The sequence below is a fragment of the Prionailurus viverrinus genome, chromosome A1 (assembly GCF_022837055.1).
Source record: "Prionailurus viverrinus isolate Anna chromosome A1, UM_Priviv_1.0, whole genome shotgun sequence".
Classification (NCBI taxonomy): Eukaryota; Metazoa; Chordata; class Mammalia; order Carnivora; family Felidae; genus Prionailurus; species Prionailurus viverrinus.
The window spans coordinates 205,152,920-205,170,922 of NC_062561.1; the positions used below are offsets into that span (position 1 = coordinate 205,152,920).

At 37.3% G+C, this 18,003-nt stretch overlaps 1 long non-coding RNA gene across 1 annotated transcript in view; it reads right to left on the reverse strand.

The window, feature by feature from the left end:
- Positions 1–16,792, reverse strand: part of LOC125162129 (uncharacterized) — a 103,181-nt gene extending 86,389 nt beyond the window's left edge. The window contains exon 1 of the long non-coding RNA XR_007150908.1: positions 16,570–16,792. This is a non-coding gene — a long non-coding RNA (uncharacterized LOC125162129). The remainder of the gene's footprint in view (positions 1–16,569) is intronic.
- Between the last annotated feature and the right edge of the window lie 1,211 nt (positions 16,793–18,003).

The window sequence follows — 18,003 nt, forward strand, 5'->3', positions numbered from 1 at the left end:
CTCACTCTCTCTATCAAAATAAGTAAACTTTAAAAAAGTGATGTTGAGGGGCGCCTGGGTGGCGCAGTCGGTTGAGCGTCCGATTTCAGCCAGGTCACGATCTCGCGGTCCGTGAGTTCGAGCCCCGCGTCGGGCTCTGGGCTGATGGCTCAGAGCCTGGAGCCTGTTTCCGATTCTGTGTCTCCCTCTCTCTCTGCCCCTCCCCATTCATGCTCTGTCTCTCTCTGTCCCAAAAATAAATAAACGTTGAAAAAAAAATTTTTTTTTTAAAAAAGTGATGTTGATATCTTCTCCATTGTTTCAAAACCAAAAGATGGCACTACTGAACGCTGTTAAATGGTAATGACCCCTTAAGATTTTATTACAAACACAATGCTTCTTTTTCTGATATCTTAAGAATTATTACTGCTGGCCTAACAGTCATTATCACAGGTAAAAGGCAAGTGTTACTAATTTTCTTATTACATAGTAAGAGAAACCAGGTATACAAGAATCGGACTTTTACAAGGTTTCCCACTAAGTTTAATGGTAAAATTTAATGAAAACCACATCCTGCCAATATCTAAACTAACCTGGGTTTGGAACCAGTGGATGCTGTTTTAACTCAGACCATAAACAGACTATTTACTAAGTTGTCACTAAAATTATTTGCTGCCAGAAATAGTTTACAAAGACCCAATGGCCTGGGCACACATTTATTCTATAAATTGAGCACCTTACAATGTGCCAGGCATTGTGCTAAACTCCGGGAGTACAATGGATGAAAGAGAAAAAAACACGTACCTGTGTTCTTTAAGTTTTATTTCAGTGTAGGAAATGGACACAAAGCCACTAATAAATAAAGTAATCCCACATTATTGCAAGCATTAAGGAAGGCACCAAATCTCAGCTGGGGCAGTAACAACTCCCTAGGAAGCATCATGGGTTGTCCGATGACTTGAGGGGCTACCAATATTTAGCATGGGGACCAAGGGTGTTACTCCAAGATTTGTATGGGAGTGTAGGGGTTGAAGTCCCACAAAACAAAGATCTATCCTCTCCAAAGAGCCAACAGTGCTCCACTGAGAAATAACATGCTGAATTATCTAACATAGTCGACACCACATTTCAATATCCCTACTATGGGCAAATTATTGAACTGGGTTATAGAAAAGAAATAGAAAAATGCTATCTGCTCCCAGTGGACCTGGTCTAGGAGCTAAATTATATAAACATGTAATACCTGGAGAAGAAGACAGGTTAACAAATGCTGTACCACATTAATAAAGCATGTGCTGGTTTAGAATAGCTTGACGAGATATTGAAGAAAGGGGGAAATTCAGCCAAAGTTTAAAAAGAGGGCAATGAACTGGCATATATGAGGAGACAGGTGCTTTCCAAAGCAAAGGAAGAGACCTGCAAAAAAAAGACATCAAGTCCAGTCCTTAGATAGTTAATCTAACAGGGGTGTGGTAACTATCTGTAAATACAAACTAAATCCAACACAACACAAGCACTGGGGTTGTTGGGGTTTTTTTTGTTTGTTTGTTTGTTTTTGATATACATTCCCCTACTTTCAACCTGTTTTGCCATATATTAAGGTGACCTCTGTTTCAAAGTACCCAATATTATTTCTGTTGTTCTTACTATTCCATTTTTCCTTACTATTCCATTTTTCCTCATTTTTAAGTGTTCTTCAAATGCCTTTGATTCTGCTTGTTTAAGGCCATGAAGGCTAGTTAATAGACTTTATTAACTTTCATATAAATGGTCACCAGGCCAGCTCATACACACATCCTCTGCAATAGATTTCAACTGCAAATGACTGCAGGAGGCGAGTTCTTTCACAGCCATTAAAATTCTTGAGCAATCTAAGAAACAAAAATTAAGACTTTTTTCCTTCTTTTCCAAGGGCTGACAGTAAAATAAGAAATCATTGATACTGGAAGAGGATTATTTAGACAACAAAAAACCATTTTTGTGCAATGTTACAAATACCTCTCCCTTTCATGGCCAAATTCTCAGGGCTTTTACATTGAGTCTTTCCTGTGGTTACCCAGTGAAATCCTCTACTGGATAGGATATGCCACATTTCAGTTCACACAATAGGACTCGGAGCACTGGCCAAAAAATGGGGTTTGGAAGTCCCCCATTATGTGGTCAATCAATGGTTTATGGAAGGAAAATTCAAAGGTATTTAAATTACATGTAACACAGATGCTCTAAACCACTAAGACTGCTTAGCAAGCCACACACACACACAAAAGATATGTTTGTTACAAACCAGTTTAGAAGTGGATCTGAAAATAATGATACTATACTAAGATTCTTAAGTAAACATTTACTTAAGTTTTATAAGGAACTAAGCCAAAACGTTTGTGCTTATACACGTAAGGATGGTCAGGTTCTCTAGGATTTGCTGGGATTTGTTACATCTTTTACTTAATTTTTTGACGATTTTTTTGACGGGAACTTTGTATCTGCACTATAGAAAAGTGAATGACCTTTAAGGAACATATGACATATTGTCTGGAAGCAAGCTGAAATGAAAAATAGGAAAACCTAAGAAAGTAGAGGTAAGATGGGCTTTTTAAATGCAGCCATTCAGTCACTGGCTTGCTGCCCATTCAGGACCTGGAAAGACATCTTGAAACTTTTAAATACCATAATTTTCAGCTGTAAGGAATTCTCTCCATGTTATCAATGGACTGGGGAAAAAAGTATTCTTTTATAGATTTCCAGACCCAAGGTTAAAATGCATTTTAGGAGATGTTTATTTGAAAAGTATTTTGCTGCTTTCCTACACAGTCCAGTTCAAGTAAGATGAGGTCAAATGGAGTTCAGATGAGATTGTACCATTAAATTGTAACAATGGGGCAAACACCAAACTTCTCCAACAAGGTGACAGTACACTGTTGCACAGAGGTATTTTCTATAAATAGTTTATTAGTGTAATTTCACTTGAAACTCTTTAAATATCTCAATTGTCCACTAACCACATGATAAGACAATTGAATTCCAAAACGCTTTTGACTCAAAGAATTTTGACTCAGCATCATTTCCATAGCCGAGTAGGTTTTTGGTGCTGTAGAAGAGAAAGGAGGTCATAAATATTGAAAACCTTCTTGAATATATTTATTCTGAAAGGACAATTTATTCAGCTTAACGTGATGCCAAGGTAGGGTCTTGTTTAGCCAGGGATTCATAGGATGAAAATTCTGTTGCAATTTTTTTTCATCCTAATAACATGGCCCGTTCCCTTTACTGTGGCTTAACCAATAATTTAGTAACTGCAGCTATAGTTAGCCCTTGTACAGTTTGTAACAGATTATAAGGATAAGGATGTCAGGCCAAAATGGCTAAGAGATAAGTAGGAATCAGGGCAAATAATGGGCGTGACAGAGAGCAAGAGCCAGATGAGGCTTCAAATGATGGAGCTGGACATCTGAACGAGGTGAACAGTGCGGAGGGCAGGAGCAGTAGTACCAACCAGGCAAGCATGAGTCTTTGGAACCTAGGATGACCAGAAAGGACTCATCAAACCAAAGAGGATAACAAGAAGCCTCAACACCAAGAACAAATAAAGAGCGTAGAGTACAAAGAACTGTCTAGCAACCTGGAAACCACTTTTCACACATCCTATGCAACAAACCGTCAAATCTCATTGGTTCTACCTTCAAAATGTATACAGAATAGGCTACTACTGCCCACCTGGCCCAAGCCTCATTCCTATCTTGCCTCAATTTTTACCCTTATCTATAATGTAATCCCAACACAGAAGCTAGAAACATTTTTTTTTTTTAAATTCAAGTCAGCTTAGGAGCACCTGAGGCTCAGTCAGTTTAGCGTCCAACTTCAGCTCCGGTCATGATCTCACAGTTCGTGGATTCAACCCCCACGTTGGGCTTTGTGCTGACAGCTCGGAGCCTGGGGCCTGCCTCAGATTCTGTGTCTACCTCTCTCTCTACTCCTCCCCTCTTCATGCTGTCTGTCTGTCCGTCTCTCTCTCTCTCTCTCTCTCTCTCTCTCAGAAATAAACAAACGTTTAAAAAAATGCAAGTCAGGTTAAATCACTCCTCTGTTCCAAACTCTCCATCAGCTCCCCATCTTACACAGCATAAAACCCAAAGTCCTATAGTAGCTGATAAGGCCCTGTGTGATTGCACGCCTTCCCATTAACTCTCTGAATTGATGTGCTTTTTCACTGTCCTCTCTGATAACTCCAGGCACTGGCCTCCCAGCTGTGTCTAGCATGCTCCCACAGTGGGCTTTTCTCTGGCTCTTCCTTCTGCTGGCAATACTCTTTCCTCCGATAACCTCAACTCACCCCTCATCTTTTCAAAGTCTTTGCTCAAAACTTACCTACCCAATGAGGGCTACTGAAAACTTTTCCCTTCCTCACACCCCCATACTCCCGCGGGCTCCTAATCCCCTTAACCTCTAATTTTCCTTCTGTCCAAAACACTTATCTTCTAACATGCATCACAACTGGCGTATTAATCATGTTTCCTGTTCATTTTCTCTCTCTTCTCACCAGAATGTAAACACTAGGACAGGAATCTTTATTTTTACGAATTGATTTATCCCAAGCACTTAGAATAGCATCTAGCACAGAAAAGCTTAGTGGTTATTTGTTAAGTAAAGATACCCACAAACAAAATAATTTTTTGCATAGAAATTTTTACGTCACTTATTAGCTCAGCATTTTAACAAGGCTTTGTAATTATCCATCATGTAAAACTCTTTGCCCCAATTTAGTATGGTATTTAAGATTCTAGATAAGAATGTCCTTGTGAAGAAAATCCTTTTAAGCTACTGAATGTTCTCCTTTCTAAACTTGTTTTTACTGAGTCATAGTCATTCTCTTTGGAAATTCTTACTAAACATTTGTAATGGTGACAACTAACATTTGTGTAGCAATTTATGGCTTTGTAACACTTTTTATGCACGTGAATTCATTTTCTTCAATAAAGAGAAATTACTGTTGCCAGAAGATTTTTTTTAGTTCCTTGGTTTAAACAAAATATATATTTGAATTACATTTTTAGAGATTATAAACATGTAAGTTTTGTTATTCATCAATTCATGGTTACTTAAAGAACGTGACATGGTAACAGTTGCCCACACTTAACATATGCTTCTATTTATATTATTTTGTAAAATATTTGTAGGATTAAATCACCAGGGCAAATAATACCATAGCTATAAGTAGGTTAATTTTCTTTGCTCAGCTGAAAATATGTTCAGTCATAGCACTGAGATTACTTTTCTACATTCCTATTTTACACTTGATTAACTATCATGTGCATGTTGTTGTACAGATTCCTAACTCATTTAAACATTTCAGCACAAATGTACACCTAATTAAGTTTCCATCTCAAAAGATAGCCTGAGTAACAGCTATAACTGACAATGTATATAAACCATAAAGCAAATATTAATTTCTAAATGAACCTTTGATGAAAAGTAAATTCCTCCCCTTCAGGGAAATATAAACCCTTAAACAACTTCTAAGAAACTATATGGGCAGTAGCAGGAGTTGATGACGTTACAAATGAAGCTACACATGCTTTTTTTGTCTATCTTTGGTTAAATCTCTCTTTTAGGCAGCTGGCTAGCCTGAGCCATTTGCCCCCAATAGAATTAATAAGCTATAACTGTTCCAGACAACCACAAAAATATAATAGTAATAATCCCTATGAAGATACTTTTGTTGCTATTTAAACAAAAGACTCATGGTAAAAATCACAAACAATTTAAGGTTTTCTCAAAACCTATAAAGCTCTGAAGATAAGTTTTCTGTTGTTCATTTCAAATAAAAGCCTGCAAGGTAATAAGAGCTAAAAAGCATTTGAACAAACTTTGTATCTCACTAGTAGTCAAAGAAATGCAAATCAAAACAGGATACCAGTCTTCAATTCAGTGATAATACCCAAGGCTAATCAGGGGGGCAAACTTTAGGTTGCTGGTAAAAATCTAAATTGGTATAACCTTTCTAGTAAACTAATTTGTAATATATACCAAGGACTTCATAAATATGTGTATATTTCCAATTTGGAGGACTGATTCTGAAAAATCTGAAATGCAATAAAAAAATGCAATATCGTCTCAAAGATGTTTATTACATTAATTGAAGTTACAAAATTATAAGTGAACTATTGTCCAATATAGGAGATTACTTAAATTCATTAAGGTATATTCAAGTGTTATTTGGCCATTCAGCTTAATGTGCATAGAGTTTTACATAGCTTGATAAAGCTAGGACTTCCAGGAAACACAGTAACAAACTAAGGCTTATAACACCCCCTAACAGAAACTGAAAATCCAAAACAAAATTTTAAGGGAAAGAAAAAATACTTCATCATAAGAGATACTGAAGAATTACGTCAATTATATATTTTACTCTTTGAAGTGCGTTTTCCATATCTAGCACAAATTGCCAAATTGCCTTTCTCAAAGACTATGATGTAGCATTTCAGAAAATATGTCAGAGAAAATGTGTTGAATCTCAGTAATATGCCCCAATTTAGAGCGAGTAAGGATGAAAGCCTAGATAAATAACAGCAGGAACCACAAAGCATATTTAGAAGAGAAAGCAGAGCCAAAATGCCCTGGATTTCTTTGACCCAGCTCCTGGATAGCCATTTTGGTTCCTCCTACAGGAAAGAAACTCAGCCCCTAATCTGAAAATGTGTTGTCTGGAGGCCAGGGAAGGGACAGATGAGGGCAGGAAGAGTCTACTTAGACCCAATGACACATTTGAGGCCAACTGTATCAAAAGCTGCATCAAGAAAAAGAGTACCCATGGCTCATCAGTCAAAACCACAATGGCAGTGTAATGTTCCCTAACTTGAGTTAATATTGCCATGATAAATTCATCTCAAAAATGGAGAGCAATCACAAATTTCTCACGAAGACATCCCTATCTCCTTAAGCCACTGCTTAGTCAAATTCCTTGAGTTTAGTGGAATTTGTCCATACTACAGTGATATCAACATTACTCCTGTGATCCATTCAGGCAGATAAATGACCATTAGTGATCATTTAAACCTATATCGCCAGTGCTCTAGGTTGAGTTCTAAGGAGGAAGGATCTAAAGAACAGCTACAAGCAGGGCCAGGTACATAATTTGTAGAGCCCAGTGCGGAAGGAAAATGTGGGACTGTGTTCAAAAGGGAGGAGGAAAGTGTCATTAGAGGTACTAAAATATAAAACACTTTCTATTCCTCTATGCTCTCTCTCAAACTGTATCATGATGGGTTATTATTATTATTATTTGTATTTAGTATCATGCTTCCTGGAGCTCAAGGATCCATGCTAGCTTAGACCCTCAAAGGCCCCTGGGGAACTCAGCCCCATGCCTCCTCATGCATGGTCTATTTACTGCTGGATTTCCCTGCTCTGCCAACTGCCCAACCAACATGCTGTGCTCCAGCCTAGCACAGAGAAGTCCATCTTCCCCTTTCCAGATGTGCCATCTTAACCCATTGCAGACAGTGATTCAAAGTGAATATAATTTCCACATGGGGATGCACTAGGTATCTGGATTAGAGTTGGTCAAGAAGTTCATCCTGCTAAATGGCTCCCCAAACATGAAGCTGCTAGTTTGATCAGGGTCAAGCACTTCCATTCCCCAGGCCCAGAGGCCACACCATATGCACCACCTGACTCTGGCCTGACCTTGACCTTCTCCAAGGAGGAGGGAGCTGGTGACCAAGATAGGGAAGCCCAGATCCATGAGCTGAAGTTTCATGTGTGCTTTATGGTCCCAATGAACTTCACTTACACAACACAAATTCACAGACAAAATCAGGAATATCAAGAGGACAATTGTAGAGCATTAAACCTAAACTCTCCTGAACATGAAATTATGGCACTTGTCACAAGCCCACAAAGTTGGTCATACCAATAGGAATAGTCCAGAGAGCTAAGAAAAGGCAACATAAGATCCTGGGGAAAGTATCAAGCCTTTGAAGGCTTCCCTCAATGACAAAACAAACAATAAAAAAATGTGGCAACTATTGGAAAAGGAAAAAGAAAAAAAGTAGGTAACATGTAAAAGTTACATTTGGTCCTATGTTGAAGTATCTTTCCTCCTAGAAAAGGGGAAAACATGTTAGATCACAACTGCACTGAACTGTAAAACAAGATAAGAGGCAATAAATAACATAACAGTAAACTAAAATGTCAAACAGTTAAGTGAAGGAGCAATGCATGAGCAATTTTTTTAAGTATTTAGAAGATAACAGGAAAAAAAAACCAGAAAAATGAGTATCACATATTCAAAGTCAAAGTCTTGAGGAAAACAGACTGCAAAGAAAGGGAATAGATTGCAAATGACATATCGGACAAAGGGCTACTATCCAAAATCTATAAAGAACTTACCAAACTCCACACCCGAAAAACAAATAATCCAGTGAAGAAATGGGCAGAAGACATGAATAGACACTTCTCTAAAGAAGACATCCAGATGGCCAACAGGCACATGAAAAGATGCTCAACGTCACTCCTCATCAGGGAAATACAAATCAAAACCACACTGAGATATCACCTCATGCCAGCCAGAGTAACTAAAATGAACAAATCAGAAGACTATAGATGCTGGAAAGGATGTGGAGAAATGGGAACCCTCTTGCACTGTTGGTGGGAATGCAAACTGGTGCAGCCACTCTGGAAAACAGTGTGGAGGTTCCTCAAAAAATTAAAAACAGATCTACCCTATGACCCAGCAATAGCACTGCTAGGAATTTATCCAAAGGATACAGGAGTGTTGATGCATAAGGGCACTTGTACCCCCCAATGTTTACAGCAGCACTTTCAACAATAGCTAAATTAAGGAAAGATCCTAAATGTCCATCAACTGATGATTGGATAAAGAAGCTGTGGTTTATACATACAATAGAATACTACTTGGCAATGAGAAAGAATGAAATATGGCCATTTGTAGCAACGTGGATGGAACTGGAGAGTGTTATGCTAAGTGAAATAAGTCATACAGAGAAAGACAGATACCATGTTTTCACTCTTATGTGGATCCTAAGAAACTTAACAGAAGACCATGGGGGAGGGGAAGGGGAAAAAAAAGAAAAGTTAGAGACGGAGGGAGGCAAACCATAAGAGACTCTTAAAAACAGAATAAACTGAGGGTTGATGGGGGATGGGAGGAGGGGAAAGTAGGTGATGGGCATTGAGGAGGGCACCTGTTGGGATGAGCACTGTGTGTTGTATGGAAACCAATCTAGCAATAAATTTCATACTAAAAAAAATCCACTTATATATAAAAAAAAAAAAAGAATAGATGTCTATATGGAAAATACTCAGTGGAGCTGAATCATGTAGCTAGTTTTTGTTCCTGAATACAACATATAGAAGAAATAAAATATTCAAAGATATAATGGAAGAAGGCATCATCTAACCAGAAGGAAAACCTAAAAGCACAAATCAAAAGGATTAAAGAAACTTCTCCTTCAAGATGACTCATGGAGTTCACTCAAGAAAGATACTTTACTAGAAGACAATAATATTAAGAACTTTTTAGATGATATACAGCAGATGAAACCAGACTGATGAAATAACTGAAGATACCTGGGAAAATATGAATGTTCTGAACAGAATCAAGGATGCCAAGATCAGTGGTAGTTAAGGTTAAGCTACAAAGTTTTGGGTTGGTGCAGCTTTTAACCAAAGGACTGTGGAACAGTTATGCCCATGCCCCTCAGAGCACCCTAGCCCATTTTTCCATTGGGATAAAATCTTCTAAACAGACCTCCAAATAAAAGACAAGAGATTCCAGATGTTTTAAGATTTAGAGATGGGCAGTTTCTAGACATCTCACCCACTTATTCAGCAAAAATATATTGAGCACCTATTATACATTAAACACCATCCTAAGCCGTGGGTATGTAATATTGCAAGAAAATATGTTGTAAAAGTACATGTACTAAAACATTGTTAATTTAAAGCAAGTACATTAGAAACCCATTGTATCTGATTTTAAAACACGTTTCTCAAATGGTCATATGAAACAACTAAAACAATTGCATCAAATTATTTCAATAACAAAATCAGATTTTTTAATTTCTTTTGTGTATTTTAAATATTTTCAATTTTTGTTAGACAATACTCAAATGCATTTTTTTTCCAATTTCAGATCAGAGAATAGAGTAAAACTTGAAATTCCCTCCTCATTCCCATAATTCCAAAGTTAATTACTATTAACATATTGTTGTATATCTACTCATTTCTAAACATTAATACACACATATGTACTTATTACACATGCATAGATTTTCTAAAAGTGGATCATTAAAAGAACAAGGAATTGAAAATATAAGAGAAATCACAATGATATCTCAATCTAAACATTATCCACTTAATAGGAATTCCCAGGGAAGAGGACAGAAAGGAGGAGAAGATATAATAAGGCAAACAACTGAATAAAATGTCTAGTAGCTGATGCTTTCTGTTATTAAGGCCACTGAGAACCATGCAAAATAAATGTGACCCACATTTAGTCAAATATTAAAATGGTGACATTGTAAAACACCAAGAAATAATAAAAACTCCCCCAGAGATATTGTAACTGCTTACTAACCAGTAAGCAGAAAACATTGCATGTTCCCTCTAGCACATTTATTTGCACAAGAGATGGAGAATTCAATTTGTTATAAGGCACTCATTTTGCATCTTATATATGTACTTTAAAAAAAAATGTATATTCATTTTGAGAGAGAGAATCCCAAGCACACTCTGTACCACCAGTGCGGAGCCCAATGGGGGGGCTCCAACTCACAAACTGCGAGATGATGAACTGAGCCAAAATCAAGAGTCAGATGCTCAAAAACTGAGCCACTCAGACACCACCTCATATATGTACTTTTTAATGCCACAACTAGAACAAGACAATTATTTTAACCGCCTAAATATTGGGCTTTAATTTTTTCCATTAGGTGTCCACAAGGAGAATGGAGCTTGTTTCATACAGAATGAAGGAGATACTAATTACCTAAAAATACATGTCTAAAAAAGGTGAGAAGTTATGCTTAATTTATCTGGAAATCAGAAAAATATAGGTAGCTTTAAAGGCTACCAGAAAAAATTAAAACATAGATTGGAGAAAACTGTTATTATCCTAGGAAGTCAAAGTTTGGAATGATCAAGAAGTCTGTTTAAGTTATTTGACCAACCAACCTCCTTGGAATGAATTAACAATGGAGACTACAGCTGGAAGCCATGGGACCACTGTGGTTTAGGTAAAATCGAACGGAGGATGTGTAGTGTGAAGTTTCTAAAGAGGGAAAAGTTTATTTCATGATCATGTTAACCACAATGCAAGACACACAGCTATAGAAAGGAACTAGTATCGCTAGACAAAAAGCAAGCTGTTCATGACCATAAGCAAAAAACAGACTTCCTGACAACGTACCTTGTTACAAACATTGCCGAAAAGAATCACCTTTAAATACAGAAGACATTCATTCTTTAAGGAAGGCTTATAAAATCCTTTTCTCTAATATTTTGCTCCAGATAGATGATCACCTAAAGCATTCATGAGCAGTGTCTTTTTTTTTAAGTTTTCACAAAATAAGTAGCTCAGATTCCCTTAATTCCTTGTTTCAATTACCAAAAACTGAATCATAAACTCACACAATATTAGAGTTGGAAAGGACCCTTGAGGTTATCTAGTAAAATCTCAAGTGGATATAAGAATTTTCTCAGCACCATCTGTCCAAGTGTCCAGCCAGCATTAGTGAAGGTGTCCAATCATTTAAGGCCATGCTCTCAAGACAATCTTTTCCATTTTTTGACAATTCAAACCAATAAAAACATTATTATATGCATTCAAATCAAACTTTCTGTAATCGTCATCTCTTTGTCCTAATTCTGTCCTCTACCCAAGGGTCTTATAGTCATATCCAGAGAAGCAGGAACAAGAGTGGCATAAAGCATAGAAACCAATTCATCTAAGATGGGACTGACCTATTTCTTGTCCTTTTCCAGGATTCAACACCTGTTCTCAAGCCCTGGGAGTCTGACAGGTAAAGGTAGAAAAAAGGATACCCCAGGGTCTCCAGGTCTACCTGGGAAAGAATACATAGGATGCGCAGCTGGCAGAGGATGAATTATTTTTCAGTCTGCCCTTATGCAGCAAGTCTTGGAGTACCTTTGCAGTCTGATGCTTAGGTTAAACATAGGTTTACTATAGATTTTATGACATACTATACTGTAGCTTTTATAATTCCCTGTAGAGTTGTTTTGCCTTGAATACTTGTCCTATATTTCAAATACTTCTATGAGCTCCAAGAAAGGAATATATAACTGGCAACATTCCGTGAGTATAACAACGTGGAAATATTCATGAAAACTTGAATGAATAGAGGTGTATATAGTATGACAGAAATAAGACTAGACGGACTTTCAAACGTAATGTAAAATAGGACATTGCTAAAAAGCAAACCTGAGAACAGTGACTTCAGCTAATTCCAAATCTGAAGAGGATAGTTTAAGTATGCAAATACAGGATTAAAAAACCACACAAATATCCTTACTGTGGTAACAGGATTTTAGGATATTCTTACTGCCTGCCCACTGCTATGAAAATGGACCATAAATAATCTCCCCAATGAAACCTTCATTGACAAAACTTCATTCCCACTGGTGAGCTTTTCACTGGATATTGGGCATATTGGTAAATATAGAAAATCCAAGCTCATCAGTTAGATATAGTCCCCCAGAAGTTTTCCTGGGGATCCCATTTCTGGGACAGCTGCCTCAGCCACAGATGCATTCCCACATCCGAGAAGGTGCTGGACCACAAAGCCGCTAGGCCCTTCCTAGCAGCATTATCTCTGAGATTCAGCCTCATCAAGAGTGACAGGAGGTAGATAGGACATGCCCCAACAAGCCCATCAATTCAGCCACAGTATTCCACAGGAGATCAGTTGGATTTCGATTTCAAGGAGTGGCATGAGAACTGTATTTGCTTTAAATGCCACTCCTTCCTTTTTCAACTCTTAATTTTAAAAAGGTTCAATAGTCAGTCTTTGTGGGATAAACCTTGATCATCTCTGAAAATTTCCATTCTTAAAATGTTATGTTCATATGCCTTAAGGAGCTGGAAAAAGAACAGCAAATAAAACCCAAAAACAGTAGAAGACAAGAAATAATAAAGATTAGAGCAGAAATTAATGCTATCGAAACAAACAAACAAACAAACAAAACCAGTAGAACAGATCAAAGAAACCAGATGCTGGTTCTTTGAAAGAATTAACAAAATTGATAAACCACTAGCCAGTTTGATCAAAAAGAAAAAGTAAAGGACCCAAATAAATAAAATCAAGAATGAAAGAGGAGAGATCACAACCAACACAACAAAAATAAAAACAATAATAAGAGAATATTATAAGCAGTTATATGCCAATAAAATGGGTAATCTGGAAGAAACGGACAAATTCCTAGAAACATATAAACTACCAAAACTGAAACAGGAATAAATAGAAAATTTGACCAGACCTATAACCAGTAAGGAAATCAAATTAGTAATCAAAAATCGGCCAAAAAACAAGAGTCCAAGACCAGATGGTTTATCAGGGGAATTCTACCAAACATTTAAGGAAGAGTTAACACCTATTCTCTTGAAACTGTTCCAAAAAATAGAAATGGAAGGAAAACTTCCAAACTCTTTCTATGAAGCCAGCATTACCTTGATTCCAAAACCAGACAGAGACCCCTCTAAAAAGGAGAACTATAGACCAATCTCCCTGATGATCATGGATGCAAAAATCCTCAACAAGATATTAGCCAACCGGATCCAACAATACATTAAAAAAATTATTCACCATGACCAAGCAGGATTTATACCTGGGATGCAGGGCTGGTTCAATATCCACAAAAACAATGAACATGATCCATCACATCAATAAAAGAAAGGACAAGAACCATATGATCCTCGGAATAGATGCAGAGAAACCATTTGACAAAATACAGCATCCTTTCTTGATAGAAACCCTCAAGAAAGTAGGGATAGAAAGAGCATACCTCGAGATCATAAAAGCCATATATGAATGACCCAACGCTAATATCATCCTCAATGGGGAAAAACTGAGTGCCTTCCCCCTAAGGTCAGGAACACAACAGGCATGTCCACTCTCACCACTGTTATTCAACACAGTATTGGAAGTCTTAGCCTCTGCAATCAGACAACACAAAGAAATAAAAGGCATCCAGATCAGCCAGGAGGAGGTCAAACTTTCACTCTTCACAGATGACATGACACTCTATATGGAAAACCCAAAAGATTCCACCCAGAAACTGCTAGAACTGATCTATGAATTCAGCAAAGTTGCACGATATAAAATCAATGCACAGAAATCGGTTGCATTCCTATACACCATCAATGAAGTGACAGAGAAATCAAGGAATCGATCCCATTTACAGTTGCACCAAAAACCATAAAACACCTACAAATAAATCTAACCAAAGAAGTGAAAAATCTATACACTGAAAACTATAGAAAGCTAATGAAAGAAATTGAAGAAGACACACAAAAAAAAGTGGAAAAAGATTCCATGCTCCTGGATAGGAACAAATATTGTTAAAATGTCAATACTAACCAAAGCAATCTACATATTCAGTGCAATCTCTATCAAAATAACACCAGTATTCTTCACAGAGCTAGAACAAATAATCCTAAAATTTTTATGGAACCAGAAAAGGCCCCGAATAGCCAAAGGAATCTTGAAAAAGAAAACCAAAGCAGGAGGCATCACAATCCCAGACTTCAAGCTATACTACAAAGCTGTAATCATCAAGACAGTATGCTACTGGCACAAGAACAGACTCTCAGACCAATGGAATAGAGAACCCAGAAATGGACCCACAAACATATGGCCAACTAATCTTTGACAAAGCAGGAACGAATATCCAGTGGAATAAAGACAGTCTCTTCAGCAAGTGGTGCTGGGAAAACTGGACAGCGACATGCAGAAGAATGAACCTGGACCACTTTCTTACACCACACACAAAAATAAACTCAAAGTGGATGAAAGACCTCAATGTAAGACAGGAAGCCATCAAAGTCCTCGAGGAGAAAGCAGGCAAAAACCTCTTTGATCCTGCCCGCAGCAACTTCTTACTCAACACGTCTTCAGAAGCAAGGGAAACAAAAGCAAAAATGAACTACTGGGACCTCATCAAAATAAAAAGCTTCTGCACAGTGAAGGAAACCATCAGCAAAACTAAAAGGCAACCGACAGAATGGGAGAAGATATTTGCAAATGATATATCAGATAAAGGGCTAGTATCCAAAATCTATAAAGAACTTATCAAACTCAACACCCAAAAAACAAATAACCCAGTGAAGAAATGGGCAGAAGATGTGAATCGACACTTCTCCAAGGAAGACATCCATGGCTAACGGACACATGAAAAAACGCTCAACATCACTCATCATCAGGGAAATACAAATCAAAACCACCATGAGATACCACCTTACACCTGCCAGAATGGCTAACATTAACAACTCAGGCAACAACAGATGTTGGCAAGGATGCAGAGAAAGAGGATCTATTTTGCATTGTTGGTGGGAATGCAAGCTGGTGCAGCCACTCTGGAAAACAGTATGGAGGTTCCTCAAAAAACTAAAAATAGAACTACCCTACGACCCAGCAATTGCACTACTAGGCATTTATCCACGGGATACAGGTGTGCTGTTTCGAAGGGACACATGCACCCCCATGTTTATAGCAGCACTATCAACAATAGCCAAAGTATGGAAAGAGCCCAAATGTCCATCAATGGATGAATGGATAAAGAAGATGTGGTATATATATACAATGGAATATCACTCGGCAGTCAAAAAGAATGAAATCTTGCCATTTGCAATTACGTGGATGGAACTTAGCATTATGCTAAGTGAAATTAGTCAAAGAAAGACAAAAATCTTATGACTTCACTCATATGAGGACTTTAAAAGACAAAACAGATGAACATAAGGAAAGGGAAACAAAAATAACATAAAAACAGGGAGGGGGACAAAACAGAAGAGGCTCATAAATATGGAGAACAAACTGAGGGTTGCTGGAGGGGTTGTGGGAGCAGGGATGGGCTAAATGGATAGGGGCACTAAGGAATCTACTCCTGAAATCATTGTTTCCCTATATGCTAACTAATTTGGATGTAAATTTAAAAAAAATAAAAAACAACATTAAAAAAATTAGGAATAAAAAAAGAAAAAAAATGTTATGTTCATTCTTTCCCCTCCTCCTTCCCCAGTGTGTAGAAGAGAATTGCTGTGAATTAGTTTTAGGAAACCACATTAATCTACAGAAAGCAAGCACATAAACTTCTGTAACAATGTATTAAAACAATGTGTCCCTGGAATAAAAATCTCAACTCTGATAAATGTATTAAACTTCATAATATCGGGAAAAAGATCTGGGCACCAGGACATGCTTTCCTCACAGATAACATGAGCAGTGTGTTGCTATAGGAAAATAAACAAAAATAAAAATGGTGAGAGTACTCATTTTGGGAAATAAATTTTTTTTAAAAAGTTTCCTACTCTTGTATAAAAACATAATGCAGACTTACCAGGATTACCATGGGCAGCTCTCATCACCAAATACTATTCTTTAAGCCCTGCTTTCCACACAGATGTCATTCTAAATGGCTTGGTTGGTACTTCCTCTCAGTCTATAATCAGGAATATGGCTCCAGTTCCCAGTCCAACAAGATATTAGCACAATATTTCAGCAAAAAGAGAGAGCAAGGAAGTGTCATTCTCCTAAAATAATGTATTCTCTAGTTATCTTACTTTCTGGTTTCTCTTCCCATTTGTGATGTCAACCAATGACTCAACTGGCAACCAATGTGAACAATCTAGAACTTTCCCTATAGCCTAAAGTCTAGTCAATATTTAGCTTTGTGCTTCCTACTTCCTTACTAGAACTGGGGGAACCACTGTACCACAAACTTAACTGACCAATGAATACAAGGCAAGGGATCATTTCTGGTTGCTGCCTTTTCATTCTATAAAACCTATAATACAATTCCCCCCCACCTCCCAAATAAACTATTTAGGTATTTGGAGTCGGGTACCAGAGATAAATGTGTCAATTCAACATTATCTCAATGTCTAAACACTCCTTCCTGGATAGAATATAGAAATTTGGTGATGGGCTAATTTGATAACAATGAAGCAAATGCCACAGTGTGGATATTTAGGTAGGACACAGAGAATGAAACCATCACAAACACCCATCTCTGTTAACTCAAAGTACTTTGGCTATAGTAAGTATCCTTTAGAATATTTGACCTCTTCTTGTCAAAATCACAGATGTCTGAAATTATTATATCTGCTCCCTGAAAATGAACTCCTATGGTTTAGAGAAGTGTTTCATCAAATTCCAAAATTTGGCTTTAATCCTCTATCATCCATGCCACAAATGTACACACAATACCACATATTTTTAAATACATAAGGCAGGAAAATATTTCGAATTTGTCTAAAAAGTATATGAGTATAGGAAAAATATTATATAAGGAAGGGCAAGAATGAAATCAGAGGACAAATATCTGTTAAGGGCGATACCATGCTTACTCAAAAAAAAATGAGTTTCACTGCTCTTCTCTTTGGAATAATAAAGGCTGTGAAAGAGGAATCAAACATATTTAAAGTCCCAAGAGTATTGGTAGATAGCATGTATTTGTTTACCAATGTCAGGATTTTAAAACTAAAGCAAAAGGAAGAGAAATGGAGGGTGAATGCAGGCCTCAGAATTTAAAAGTAGAAAGTTTAAACCACTTTGAAACTTGTTATTGTTTTTTTATATATATATATGAAATTTATTGACCAATTGGTTTCCATACAACACCCAGTGCTCATCCCAAAAGGTGCCCTCCTCAATACCCATCACCCACCCTCTCCTCCCTCCCACTCCCCATCAACCCTCAGTTTGTTCTCAGTTTTTAACAGTCTCTTATGCTTTGGCTCTCTCGCACTCTAACCTCTTTTTTTTTTCTTCC